Source organism: Hoplias malabaricus, chromosome 14, assembly GCF_029633855.1.
Source record: "Hoplias malabaricus isolate fHopMal1 chromosome 14, fHopMal1.hap1, whole genome shotgun sequence".
NCBI classification, from domain to species: Eukaryota; Metazoa; Chordata; class Actinopteri; order Characiformes; family Erythrinidae; genus Hoplias; species Hoplias malabaricus.
Genome location: NC_089813.1, coordinates 25346563 through 25359176, shown reverse-complemented (window position 1 = coordinate 25359176; position 12614 = coordinate 25346563). Strand labels below are relative to the sequence as shown.

General features: G+C 43.7%; 12 non-coding genes across 12 annotated transcripts; 6 read left to right on the top strand and 6 right to left on the bottom strand.

The window, feature by feature from the left end:
• Positions 1–6239: 6239 nt before the first annotated feature.
• Positions 6240–6311, bottom strand: trnaw-cca (transfer RNA tryptophan (anticodon CCA)). The gene has a single exon. It is a non-coding gene; the product is annotated as a tRNA-Trp (tRNA).
• Positions 6312–6474: 163 nt separating this feature from the next.
• Positions 6475–6547, top strand: trnak-uuu (transfer RNA lysine (anticodon UUU)). Its single transcript has one exon. It is a non-coding gene; the product is annotated as a tRNA-Lys (tRNA).
• A 1384-nt stretch (positions 6548–7931) lies between these two features.
• Positions 7932–8004, top strand: trnak-uuu (transfer RNA lysine (anticodon UUU)). The gene has a single exon. It is a non-coding gene; the product is annotated as a tRNA-Lys (tRNA).
• A 420-nt stretch (positions 8005–8424) lies between these two features.
• On the bottom strand, positions 8425–8496 carry trnaw-cca (transfer RNA tryptophan (anticodon CCA)). Its single transcript has one exon. It is a non-coding gene; the product is annotated as a tRNA-Trp (tRNA).
• A 163-nt stretch (positions 8497–8659) lies between these two features.
• trnak-uuu (transfer RNA lysine (anticodon UUU)) lies at positions 8660–8732 on the top strand. Its single transcript has one exon. It is a non-coding gene; the product is annotated as a tRNA-Lys (tRNA).
• A 421-nt stretch (positions 8733–9153) lies between these two features.
• On the bottom strand, positions 9154–9225 carry trnaw-cca (transfer RNA tryptophan (anticodon CCA)). Its single transcript has one exon. It is a non-coding gene; the product is annotated as a tRNA-Trp (tRNA).
• An 892-nt stretch (positions 9226–10117) lies between these two features.
• On the top strand, positions 10118–10190 carry trnak-uuu (transfer RNA lysine (anticodon UUU)). Its single transcript has one exon. It is a non-coding gene; the product is annotated as a tRNA-Lys (tRNA).
• A 421-nt stretch (positions 10191–10611) lies between these two features.
• Positions 10612–10683, bottom strand: trnaw-cca (transfer RNA tryptophan (anticodon CCA)). Its single transcript has one exon. It is a non-coding gene; the product is annotated as a tRNA-Trp (tRNA).
• Positions 10684–11340: 657 nt separating this feature from the next.
• On the bottom strand, positions 11341–11412 carry trnaw-cca (transfer RNA tryptophan (anticodon CCA)). The gene has a single exon. It is a non-coding gene; the product is annotated as a tRNA-Trp (tRNA).
• A 163-nt stretch (positions 11413–11575) lies between these two features.
• On the top strand, positions 11576–11648 carry trnak-uuu (transfer RNA lysine (anticodon UUU)). Its single transcript has one exon. It is a non-coding gene; the product is annotated as a tRNA-Lys (tRNA).
• Positions 11649–12069: 421 nt separating this feature from the next.
• On the bottom strand, positions 12070–12141 carry trnaw-cca (transfer RNA tryptophan (anticodon CCA)). The gene has a single exon. It is a non-coding gene; the product is annotated as a tRNA-Trp (tRNA).
• Positions 12142–12304: 163 nt separating this feature from the next.
• trnak-uuu (transfer RNA lysine (anticodon UUU)) lies at positions 12305–12377 on the top strand. Its single transcript has one exon. It is a non-coding gene; the product is annotated as a tRNA-Lys (tRNA).
• Positions 12378–12614: the final 237 nt, after the last annotated feature.

Sequence of the window (12614 nt, the reverse complement as noted above, 5' to 3'; positions counted from 1 at the left end):
CTATGTTCCCTGCCCCTCAAGCTGTGATAACTTCCATAAATCAAAGCACACCTGAGCTAGTCAATGTCTTAACAGATGCTTTAAGTGCTAACAGAATCCCAGAACCATCAATGTTTAATGGGGATCCATTGAAGTACAGTGATTGGAAGCTATACTTTAATCAAAAAAAAAATTAAGACAAAGGTATACTACCTCTGAAGATATGTATGTGGTCAAGCTAAGAATCCACTTGAAGGACACTTTCTGCTCAAAACTGAATCTGCTTATGCTTCGGCATGGGAGACCTTGGATTGTGTCCAATGAAGTCAATAGCTTTCTTGTGATGGGGAAATCAAGAGTTACACCAACAAAAGTGACAACAATACCAAGACTGGAGCTCACTCCAGCAGTTGCAGTTCGAACCAGTGACATGCTCTGCAACAAATTAGAAATTCAAGGTTTGCTGGAATACTTTTGGATGGATTCCACAGTTGTTCTCAGCTACATATATACATATAAATAATGATGTCAGAAGGTATCAAGTTTTCACAGAGAATTGAATCCAAAAAATCAAGGCAAGCATGAAGACTGAAAAATTGGCTTATGTTGTGTCTGAGGAAAATCCAGCAGATTACACCTCTCGTGGATCAACAGCAGAACTTAAGACCTCCAGCTGGTTCACTGGACCAAAGTTTCTCTCGCAAAGGGAACTGCCTGACAGAGAACTGAAGGTGGGAGAAGTTAAGGATGATGCCTTCCTAAGGATGATGTGAACTCTACAAAGTTCACGCCTGCAGCACCAAACCAAAGGAGTAGAGATCATTATTGAACCACCTTAAACGTTTTCTGACTGGTCTAGAGTAGTGCAAGCATGTCTAGTTAAAGAACACAAAGGTGAAAAAAACAAAACAAAACAATGAAAGTAAGAAAGGAAAGATGCTGAAATTACTATTGTCAAGTTAGTTCAGGAAGAAGCATTTCCAAATGAGATAAAGAACTTATTACGTCCAGTAGGGGTTGGACATAATAAAAGTTTATAAATTATTTTTAAAAAAAACTGGCTCACTCAGCCTCAGACCAAAGTAACTCTTAAATAAAGTCACCAAAAAAGAAACAGATACTGAAGGCAATAATTTATTGTTTTTAGCGTTCAATATTGCCTCACGACAGCTTTAAAAACTTCTTAGAAAACAGGATAAAGCTTCAGGGGGACCACAGGCCAAAATAACAAACAATGACTAAAAAATAAACCAATTCCACTAACTAAACTTACAGAAAAAAAAATAGAAATTGCTGCCCTGTCTACTCTCACCAAAAACAGGGCCCAAAAGCATAAACAAAATGGCAGGTCTCCCTTACAAATCCTGTTTAAAATACAACAACCACAGAATACAACATCAAAAGAACTTTGGTCTGACACTGTTGGGCAGCAAGCTGAAGCAAAGGACCGGCTTGTATAGAAGAAAAGGAGCAGCTCCCCAACTCCAGGCCAATGGTCCTTTTTAAATCTCCCACCATCAGAGCCAGCCAATCAGAGGTGAAGCATGTGGGTGGAGCAACAGGCAGCAAATCAGCCCCAAGAGCATTCACATAAAATCTCCAACAAAGAGAAAGAAAAACAAACACTCCAAAATAACACTGGATGTAACTGAGCTTGAAGGCAAACACGGTAATCTCCAAATCAGAGAACAGTTAGCTGTACAAATTAAGTCCATTTTTGGAAGAAGAAGTGATCCTAAGAGTAGGGGGACGTCTAAGTCAAGCCTCATTGCATCCACATGTGAAGCATTCAGCAATAATACAAAAGGGTGATCACATTTGCAGCTTACTTGTCAAGCACTTCCATGAGTGAGTATATCATCAAGGACGTGGAATGACGGTCAATGAACTGCAATCTAATGAATGGTGGATACTAGGATGCAGTAGTGTACTATCGTCGCATATTCAAAAGTGTCAATTGCCGAAAGTACAGAAGACGTACTAAAGACCAGAAAATAGGCAACTTACCTAAAGACAGAATGGAAATAACTCCTCTGTTCACATACACTGGCATAGACTGCGTTGGTCCTATACATGTAAAAGAAGGAAGAAATGATGTTAAAATATATGGACTTTTACTTACATGTCTGTGTTCAATAGTTATACACATTGAGATGCTTGATTATATGACAGCTGAGGCATTCATCAATGCCCTAAGAGCATTCATTGCCATAATGTTTGTCAACTTAGAAGTGACCAAGAAACCAATTTCACTGGTGCAAGACGAGAATTTGCAGAACTCATGCAAGGAATGGATGAAGAAAAGGTGAAGGCTTTAGGATGCAAATTTCTAATGAATCCTCCAGCGGCAAGTCATATGGGTGGCATCTGAGAGAGACAAATTAGAACCATAAGGAGTGTTCTCACTGCCATTCTCGACCAGTCAGCGCAAATATTGGTAGCTCATCCCCAAGAACTTTCTTTTATGAAGTGATGACAGTCATTAATAGCAGACCACTTACCGCTGAACTTCTGAACGACCCATCCACACCCGAACCATTGGCTCTGAACCATATCTGTACAATGAAGTCCACTATAATCTTACCTCCACCCTGACAGTTTATCAGAGAGGATCGTTATCTTAAGAAGAGGTTTGGAAAGTACAGTATTTGGCCAACAAGTTTTTGATAAAATGGAAAAAGGAATATCTATTGAATTTGCAATCAAGACAAAAATGGCAGAAGAACAAAAGAAATCTGAAGGTGAATGATATTGTGCTGTTACAAAATTACCAAGCCCCAATGACTGGAAGCTGGCCTGAATAGCAGAAGTATACCCTGGGTCAGATGATAGGGTGAGAAATGTCAGGTGGATGGTTAATGACACCACATTTAATGTCAATTATAGATCCACTACGAAAACAGTGCTCCTAGAGTGACCTGTACACAAGTTAGTCACATTACTTGAAGCAGATCAACATTGTAACGTACATATGAAACAAATATATCTATCTATATGTATAATAATTATATACTCAAAGGCTTTGGTAGAAATATAGTAACAGGTAAGTATATAACTGATTATTTGTTAGATATGCAGACAGGTTGATTGTACATTGAATTAGGTATAGACATGGGCCAATCAGAAGAATACCAGGACCTCTACGGAGCTCGGACAACCAGCAACTCAAGAAAACAACTTGGCACTATTGGACATTTGAAAAGTGCATTAACAATTTATTACCACAGGTAAGTAAACAAAACAAAACATAAAATGATAAATTAGAATATAACTACTTCTAACCCAGGTAGAAAATAAATATCAACTTAAAATAAACTCCCAATCCCAAATATCAACTAGAGTCTGGGAGGCTCGTCACCAAATGGATTTATCCAACTTGTTCACTATTCAAAAAAACCTGACCTATAATAATATTTATCTCATTAATATAATATCCAGGTAATACACAAACAGTAAGTTTAACGAATGTAGTTCTCATAAAATTTAACGTGTATACAATATCTCTAATATTTATAATGAATAATTGCATTTAATCACTAAATTTACAACTTTTATACACAAAAATAAGAATACCACCCCTCATACAGCATTAACAGGGTTAATTCCTGCAGCACTAGGCGCCAAAACTCACTCTCGCGCATGCGTTTATGACACGCAGCTTAACTCGCGCCAAAACTTTATTAATCTTTCTGAAAATGAAATATATATTCATACTTAGTTCAAAATAATAATATTACCCACATAAGTTGACCATATAACACTGATATTGTCACTATATCTACTCAAAAAAACATTAATATACGGAGCTAGCATTAGCATGTACATTATAAAAAGTTATTAAAAAGTGTGATAAACTCATCGTTCTTCGACGAGCAACTTTTCCCTTTGCGTTGTCTTGTTCAGCGAAAAGTTATTAAACTATTAAATAAGCTTTCACCACTTCTTGTTATCTTTTAACTCCTTTTTTATGCTTTACAGTAGGAGAACCCTCCATCTCATCTGCTGGCTGGACTCACGCGCCTCATCAAACCGCCACTCGATTGGCCGGCTGGATTTATCATCAACCAATAGGAAAATACCAAATAAAATAAATAAAATATTATTTTTTTACACTTTTTTATTCCTGTGTTTACAAATAGCAAACTATTTTCTTTTAATTAGTTTAGTATTCAAAATATGTAATAGAGTTTTATTAGTAAACTTTAAATATATATTACACTTAATTAACAATTAGCTTATGAATTAAACTATGTTACTCAGGTTTTATAACCTGGGTTACAACATGCTTAATGTTTTTCTTGATATTCTATTCTGAATGGCCCTTAACGTCATTTAGCATTTTATGCAAGGTTTAATCTTTATGTACAAATAAGTTTTCTGTGTAATAGTCACTAAAGTAATGTTTGGAGTTTAAAGAGCTCAAGTTTACCTGCAACACTTAGCAAGTGTTAGAAATCAAATAGCAGGATTGTGATATTTCATGGGAGTGTTACTGTTGCCACTTTAAAATTAAGACGAAATGTCTTATTTTATCACTTCTGCTGAGATGTTGTTTGTGTCTGAAGGGCGTGAATAAGTTAAAGAAAAAAATGCAAGCTGGCACCGTCAGCTGCTGTAGAGAGATGTTCTTATAAACGTTAAACACAAGTCATAAGATATTTTAGAATTAAGAAAAGAAATGTTTGAGAAGACTCAAAGATGATTTATTTTCCCAGCATGCAGCCAATGGGGTATTTTTTACAGTTTGTACTTTTTTTCGTATTATTTGCCATCATGTATGCTAACATGGTGTTTTTGTATTCAGTATTCTGTACTGTTAGTTTTCACAGTTTGATATGAAAAAGAAGAATTCAGTATAATCAGTTAAAGTAAATGGCTTGTTTCTGACCGTACTTTGGGAGGGAATAACAGTGAAAACTTGGACTGTCCATCAACGCGAGTGGCCGATACAGTAAAATGATGACTATAAAGCTAACCTCAATGCAGTCACAACAGGGCAGCAAGCATTTATTTGGACTGGCAGATGAGTGAATATTGTTCACATATACGTGGTTGAAGGTGCAAACACATTAACTGTGTTTAGACCTCAAGAGCTGGAGTTGATGGAAAAAAGTGAAAAATGCCATAGGAAAGGGAACTCATCCTACATGCAATTGACCCCAACGTGATCTGAGCACACAACCATCTGATCTGGAGTCAGAGGCACTACTGTTGAACCACAAGGTCTTGAGAAAATTTCCCTCTCCTGGCCAACAAGACGTGAGTTGAAATGCGTTACAGTTGTTGCCAGGCTTATGTGCTCCATCTTGAGAAAGCAAGTGTGAAACATGCAGTGCATGTCACTGTTTACTTGACAGAAATATGCATCATCCTCTTGCTGATCTGTGAACGAAATAAAAGGCTCAGCTGAAGAAGAGTTCTGAGCTGTATGATGAACACGGGCAGAAGTCCTCAAGAGCTGGAGTTGATAGTAAAAAGAGAGAAAGGCAAGGCCACAGGAAGGGGAGCCAAACCCACATGAGCCAAACGCTTGACCCCGACGTGATTTGAACACGCAACCTTCTGATCTGGAGTCAGACGCGCTACCGTTGCTCCACGAGGTCTTGAGGATGGTTCCCCATCCTTTGGTTTTCAGAACTGAATTCACAGCGACGAAGTCCTCATCACGAGCAAAATGTTCAGAACGTACTGCCGGTGCGAGTCCCGTTGACGCCAAGTTGGCAAGGAAATTGACACTCGGTCGTCTACCAGAGGACCTTGAGCAGAGCCCGGATAGCTCAGTCGGTAGAGCATCAGACTTTTAATCTGAGGGTCCAGGTTTCAAGTCCCTGTTCGGGCGAGCGATCAAAACCTTTGTCCCCACAATTATGAAAGCACTGTAAGTGCCTGTCGGCTGTGTGTTTGTTTAAGTTCTGACAACATGACGAAAAGTGCGCTGCAAAAGTTTCCTTGCGAGCAGCGTCTTTCTAGGCACATGACCAACAAGACGTGAGTTGAAATGCGTTACAGTTGTTGCCAGTCTTATGTGCTCCATCTTGAGAAAGCAAGTGTGAAACATGCAGTGCATGTCACTGTTTACTTGACAGAAATATACATCATCCTCTTGCTGATCTGTGAACGAAATAAAAGGCTCAGCTGAAGAAGAGTTCTGAGCTGTATGATGAACACGGGCAGAAGTCCTCAAGAGCTGGAGTTGATAGTAAAAAGAGAGAAAGGCAAGGCCACAGGAAGGGGAGCCAAACCCACATGAGCCACACGCTTGACCCCGACGTGATTTGAACACGCAACCTTCTGATCTGGAGTCAGACGCGCTACCGTTGCACCACGAGGTCTTGAGGATGGTTCCCCATCCTTTGGTTTTCAGAACTGAATTCACAGCGACGAAGTCCTCATCACGAGCAAAATGTTCAGAACGTACTGCCGGTGCGAGTCCCGTTGACGCCAAGTTGGCAAGGAAATTGACACTCGGTCGTCTACCAGAGGACCTTGAGCAGAGCCCGGATAGCTCAGTCGGTAGAGCATCAGACTTTTAATCTGAGGGTCCAGGGTTCAAGTCCCTGTTCGGGCGAGCGATCAAAACCTTTGTCCCCACAATTATGAAAGCACTGTAAGTGCCTGTCGGCTGTGTGTTTGTTTAAGTTCTGACAACATGATGAAAAGTGCGCTGCAAAGTTTCCTTGCGAGCAGCGTCTTTCTAGGCACATGACCAACAAGACGTGAGTTGAAATGCGTTACAGTTGTTGCCAGTCTTATGTGCTCCATCTTGAGAAAGCAAGTGTGAAACATGCAGTGCATGTCACTGTTTACTTGACAGAAATATACATCATCCTCTTGCTGATCTGTGAACGAAATAAAAGGCTCAGCTGAAGAAGAGTTCTGAGCTGTATGATGAACACGGGCAGAAGTCCTCAAGAGCTGGAGTTGATAGTAAAAAGAGAGAAAGGCAAGGCCACAGGAAGGGGAGCCAAACCCACATGAGCCAAACGCTTGACCCCGACGTGATTTGAACACGCAACCTTCTGATCTGGAGTCAGACGCGCTACCGTTGCTCCACGAGGTCTTGAGGATGGTTCCCCATCCTTTGGTTTTCAGAACTGAATTCACAGCGACGAAGTCCTCATCACGAGCAAAATGTTCAGAACGTACTGCCGGTGCGAGTCCCGTTGACGCCAAGTTGGCAAGGAAATTGACACTCGGTCGTCTACCAGAGGACCTTGAGCAGAGCCCGGATAGCTCAGTCGGTAGAGCATCAGACTTTTAATCTGAGGGTCCAGGTTTCAAGTCCCTGTTCGGGCGAGCGATCAAAACCTTTGTCCCCACAATTATGAAAGCACTGTAAGTGCCTGTCGGCTGTGTGTTTGTTTAAGTTCTGACAACATGACGAAAAGTGCGCTGCAAAAGTTTCCTTGCGAGCAGCGTCTTTCTAGGCACATGACCAACAAGACGTGAGTTGAAATGCGTTACAGTTGTTGCCAGTCTTATGTGCTCCATCTTGAGAAAGCAAGTGTGAAACATGCAGTGCATGTCACTGTTTACTTGACAGAAATATACATCATCCTCTTGCTGATCTGTGAACGAAATAAAAGGCTCAGCTGAAGAAGAGTTCTGAGCTGTATGATGAACACGGGCAGAAGTCCTCAAGAGCTGGAGTTGATAGTAAAAAGAGAGAAAGGCAAGGCCACAGGAAGGGGAGCCAAACCCACATGAGCCACACGCTTGACCCCGACGTGATTTGAACACGCAACCTTCTGATCTGGAGTCAGACGCGCTACCGTTGCTCCACGAGGTCTTGAGGATGGTTCCCCATCCTTTGGTTTTCAGAACTGAATTCACAGCGACGAAGTCCTCATCACGAGCAAAATGTTCAGAACGTACTGCCGGTGCGAGTCCCGTTGACGCCAAGTTGGCAAGGAAATTGACACTCGGTCGTCTACCAGAGGACCTTGAGCAGAGCCCGGATAGCTCAGTCGGTAGAGCATCAGACTTTTAATCTGAGGGTCCAGGGTTCAAGTCCCTGTTCGGGCGAGCGATCAAAACCTTTGTCCCCACAATTATGAAAGCACTGTAAGTGCCTGTCGGCTGTGTGTTTGTTTAAGTTCTGACAACATGATGAAAAGTGCGCTGCAAAGTTTCCTTGCGAGCAGCGTCTTTCTAGGCACATGACCAACAAGACGTGAGTTGAAATGCGTTACAGTTGTTGCCAGTCTTATGTGCTCCATCTTGAGAAAGCAAGTGTGAAACATGCAGTGCATGTCACTGTTTACTTGACAGAAATATACATCATCCTCTTGCTGATCTGTGAACGAAATAAAAGGCTCAGCTGAAGAAGAGTTCTGAGCTGTATGATGAACACGGGCAGAAGTCCTCAAGAGCTGGAGTTGATAGTAAAAAGAGAGAAAGGCAAGGCCACAGGAAGGGGAGCCAAACCCACATGAGCCACACGCTTGACCCCGACGTGATTTGAACACGCAACCTTCTGATCTGGAGTCAGACGCGCTACCGTTGCGCCACGAGGTCTTGAGGATGGTTCCCCATCCTTTGGTTTTCAGAACTGAATTCACAGCGACGAAGTCCTCATCACGAGCAAAATGTTCAGAACGTACTGCCGGTGCGAGTCCCGTTGACGCCAAGTTGGCAAGGAAATTGACACTCGGTCGTCTACCAGAGGACCTTGAGCAGAGCCCGGATAGCTCAGTCGGTAGAGCATCAGACTTTTAATCTGAGGGTCCAGGGTTCAAGTCCCTGTTCGGGCGAGCGATCAAAACCTTTGTCCCCACAATTATGAAAGCACTGTAAGTGCCTGTCGGCTGTGTGTTTGTTTAAGTTCTGACAACATGACGAAAAGTGCGCTGCAAAAGTTTCCTTGCGAGCAGCGTCTTTCTAGGCACATGACCAACAAGACGTGAGTTGAAATGCGTTACAGTTGTTGCCAGTCTTATGTGCTCCATCTTGAGAAAGCAAGTGTGAAACATGCAGTGCATGTCACTGTTTACTTGACAGAAATATACATCATCCTCTTGCTGATCTGTGAACGAAATAAAAGGCTCAGCTGAAGAAGAGTTCTGAGCTGTATGATGAACACGGGCAGAAGTCCTCAAGAGCTGGAGTTGATAGTAAAAAGAGAGAAAGGCAAGGCCACAGGAAGGGGAGCCAAACCCACATGAACCAAACGCTTGACCCTGACGTGATTTGAACACGCAACCTTCTGATCTGGAGTCAGACGCGCTACCGTTGCGCCACGAGGTCTTGAGGATGGTTCCCCATCCTTTGGTTTTCAGAACTGAATTCACAGCGACGAAGTCCTCATCACGAGCAAAATGTTCAGAACGTACTGCCGGTGCGAGTCCCGTTGACGCCAAGTTGGCAAGGAAATTGACACTCGGTCGTCTACCAGAGGACCTTGAGCAGAGCCCGGATAGCTCAGTCGGTAGAGCATCAGACTTTTAATCTGAGGGTCCAGGTTTCAAGTCCCTGTTCGGGCGAGCGATCAAAACCTTTGTCCCCACAATTATGAAAGCACTGTAAGTGCCTGTCGGCTGTGTGTTTGTTTAAGTTCTGACAACATGACGAAAAGTGCGCTGCAAAAGTTTCCTTGCGAGCAGCGTCTTTCTAGGCACATGACCAACAAGACGTGAGTTGAAATGCGTTACAGTTGTTGCCAGTCTTATGTGCTCCATCTTGAGAAAGCAAGTGTGAAACATGCAGTGCATGTCACTGTTTACTTGACAGAAATATACATCATCCTCTTGCTGATCTGTGAACGAAATAAAAGGCTCAGCTGAAGAAGAGTTCTGAGCTGTATGATGAACACGGGCAGAAGTCCTCAAGAGCTGGAGTTGATAGTAAAAAGAGAGAAAGGCAAGGCCACAGGAAGGGGAGCCAAACCCACATGAACCAAACGCTTGACCCCAACATGATTTGAACACGCAACCTTCTGATCTGGAGTCAGACGCGCTACCGTTGCGCCACGAGGTCTTGAGGATGGTTCCCCATCCTTTGGTTTTCAGAACTGAATTCACAGCGACGAAGTCCTCATCACGAGCAAAATGTTCAGAACGTACTGCCGGTGCGAGTCCCGTTGACGCCAAGTTGGCAAGGAAATTGACACTCGGTCGTCTACCAGAGGACCTTGAGCAGAGCCCGGATAGCTCAGTCGGTAGAGCATCAGACTTTTAATCTGAGGGTCCAGGGTTCAAGTCCCTGTTCGGGCGAGCGATCAAAACCTTTGTCCCCACAATTATGAAAGCACTGTAAGTGCCTGTCGGCTGTGTGTTTGTTTAAGTTCTGACAACATGACGAAAAGTGCGCTGCAAAAGTTTCCTTGCGAGCAGCGTCTTTCTAGGCACATGACCAACAAGACGTGAGTTGAAATGCGTTACAGTTGTTGCCAGTCTTATGTGCTCCATCTTGAGAAAGCAAGTGTGAAACATGCAGTGCATGTCACTGTTTACTTGACAGAAATATACATCATCCTCTTGCTGATCTGTGAACGAAATAAAAGGCTCAGCTGAAGAAGAGTTCTGAGCTGTATGATGAACACGGGCAGAAGTCCTCAAGAGCTGGAGTTGATAGTAAAAAGAGAGAAAGGCAAGGCCACAGGAAGGGGAGCCAAACCCACATGAACCAAACGCTTGACCCTGACGTGATTTGAACACGCAACCTTCTGATCTGGAGTCAGACGCGCTACCGTTGCGCCACGAGGTCTTGAGGATGGTTGCCCATCCTTTGGTTTTCAGAACTGAATTCACAGCGACGAAGTCCTCATCACGAGCAAAATGTTCAGAACGTACTGCCGGTGCGAGTCCCGTTGACGCCAAGTTGGCAAGGAAATTGACACTCGGTCGTCTACCAGAGGACCTTGAGCAGAGCCCGGATAGCTCAGTCGGTAGAGCATCAGACTTTTAATCTGAGGGTCCAGGTTTCAAGTCCCTGTTCGGGCGAGCGATCAAAACCTTTGTCCCCACAATTATGAAAGCACTGTAAGTGCCTGTCGGCTGTGTGTTTGTTTAAGTTCTGACAACATGACGAAAAGTGCGCTGCAAAAGTTTCCTTGCGAGCAGCGTCTTTCTAGGCACATGACCAACAAGACGTGAGTTGAAATGCGTTACAGTTGTTGCCAGTCTTATGTGCTCCATCTTGAGAAAGCAAGTGTGAAACATGCAGTGCATGTCACTGTTTACTTGACAGAAATATACATCATCCTCTTGCTGATCTGTGAACGAAATAAAAGGCTCAGCTGAAGAAGAGTTCTGAGCTGTATGATGAACACGGGCAGAAGTCCTCAAGAGCTGGAGTTGATAGTAAAAAGAGAGAAAGGCAAGGCCATAGGAAGGGGAGCCAAACCCACATGAACCAAACGCTTGACCCCGACGTGATTTGAACACGCAACCTTCTAATCTGGAGTCAGACGCGCTACCGTTGCGCCACGAGGTCTTGAGGATGGTTCCCCATCCTTTGGTTTTCAGAACTGAATTCACAGCGACGAAGTCCTCATCACGAGCAAAATGTTCAGAACGTACTGCCGGCGCGAGTCCCGTTGACGCCAAGTTGGCAAGGAAATTGACACTCGGTCGTCTACCAGAGGACCTTGAGCAGAGCCCGGATAGCTCAGTCGGTAGAGCATCAGACTTTTAATCTGAGGGTCCAGGGTTCAAGTCCCTGTTCGGGCGAGCGATCAAAACCTTTGTCCCCACAATTATGAAAGCACTGTAAGTGCCTGTCGGCTGTGTGTTTGTTTAACTTCTGACAACATGACGAAAAGTGCGCTGCAAAAGTTTCCTTGCGAGCAGCGTCTTTCTAGGCACATGACCAACAAGACGTGAGTTGAAATGCGTTACAGTTGTTGCCAGGCTTATGTGCTCCATCTTGAGAAAGCAAGTGTGAAACATGCAGTGCATGTCACTGTTTACTTGACAGAAATATACATCATCCTCTTGCTGATCTGTGAACGAAATAAAAGGCTCAGCTGAAGAAGAGTTCTGAGCTGTATGATGAACACAGGCAGAAGTCCTCAAGAGCTGGAGTTGATAGTAAAAAGAGAGAAAGGCAAGGCCACAGGAAGGGGAGCCAAACCCACATGAACCAAACGCTTGACCCCGACGTGATTTGAACACGCAACCTTCTGATCTGGAGTCAGACGCGCTACCGTTGCGCCACGAGGTCTTGAGGATGGCTCCCCATCCTTTGGTTTTCAGAACTGAATTCACAGCGACGAAGTCCTCATCACGAGCAAAATGTTCAGAACGTACTGCCGGTGCGAGTCCCGTTGACGCCAAGTTGGCAAGGAAATTGACACTCGGTCGTCTACCAGAGGACCTGGAGCAGAGCCCGGATAGCTCAGTCGGTAGAGCATCAGACTTTTAATCTGAGGGTCCAGGGTTCAAGTCCCTGTTTGGGCGAGCGATCAAAACCTTTGTCCCCACAATTATGAAAGCACTGTAAGTGCCTGTCGGCTGTGTGTTTGTTTAAGTTCTGACAACATGACGAAAAGTGCGCTGCAAAAGTTTCCTTGCGAGCAGCGTCTTTCTAGGCACATGACCAACAAGACGTGAGTTGAAATGCGTTACAGTTGTTGCCAGGCTTATGTGCTCCATCTTGAGAAAGCAAGTGTGAAACATGCAGTGCATGTCACTGTT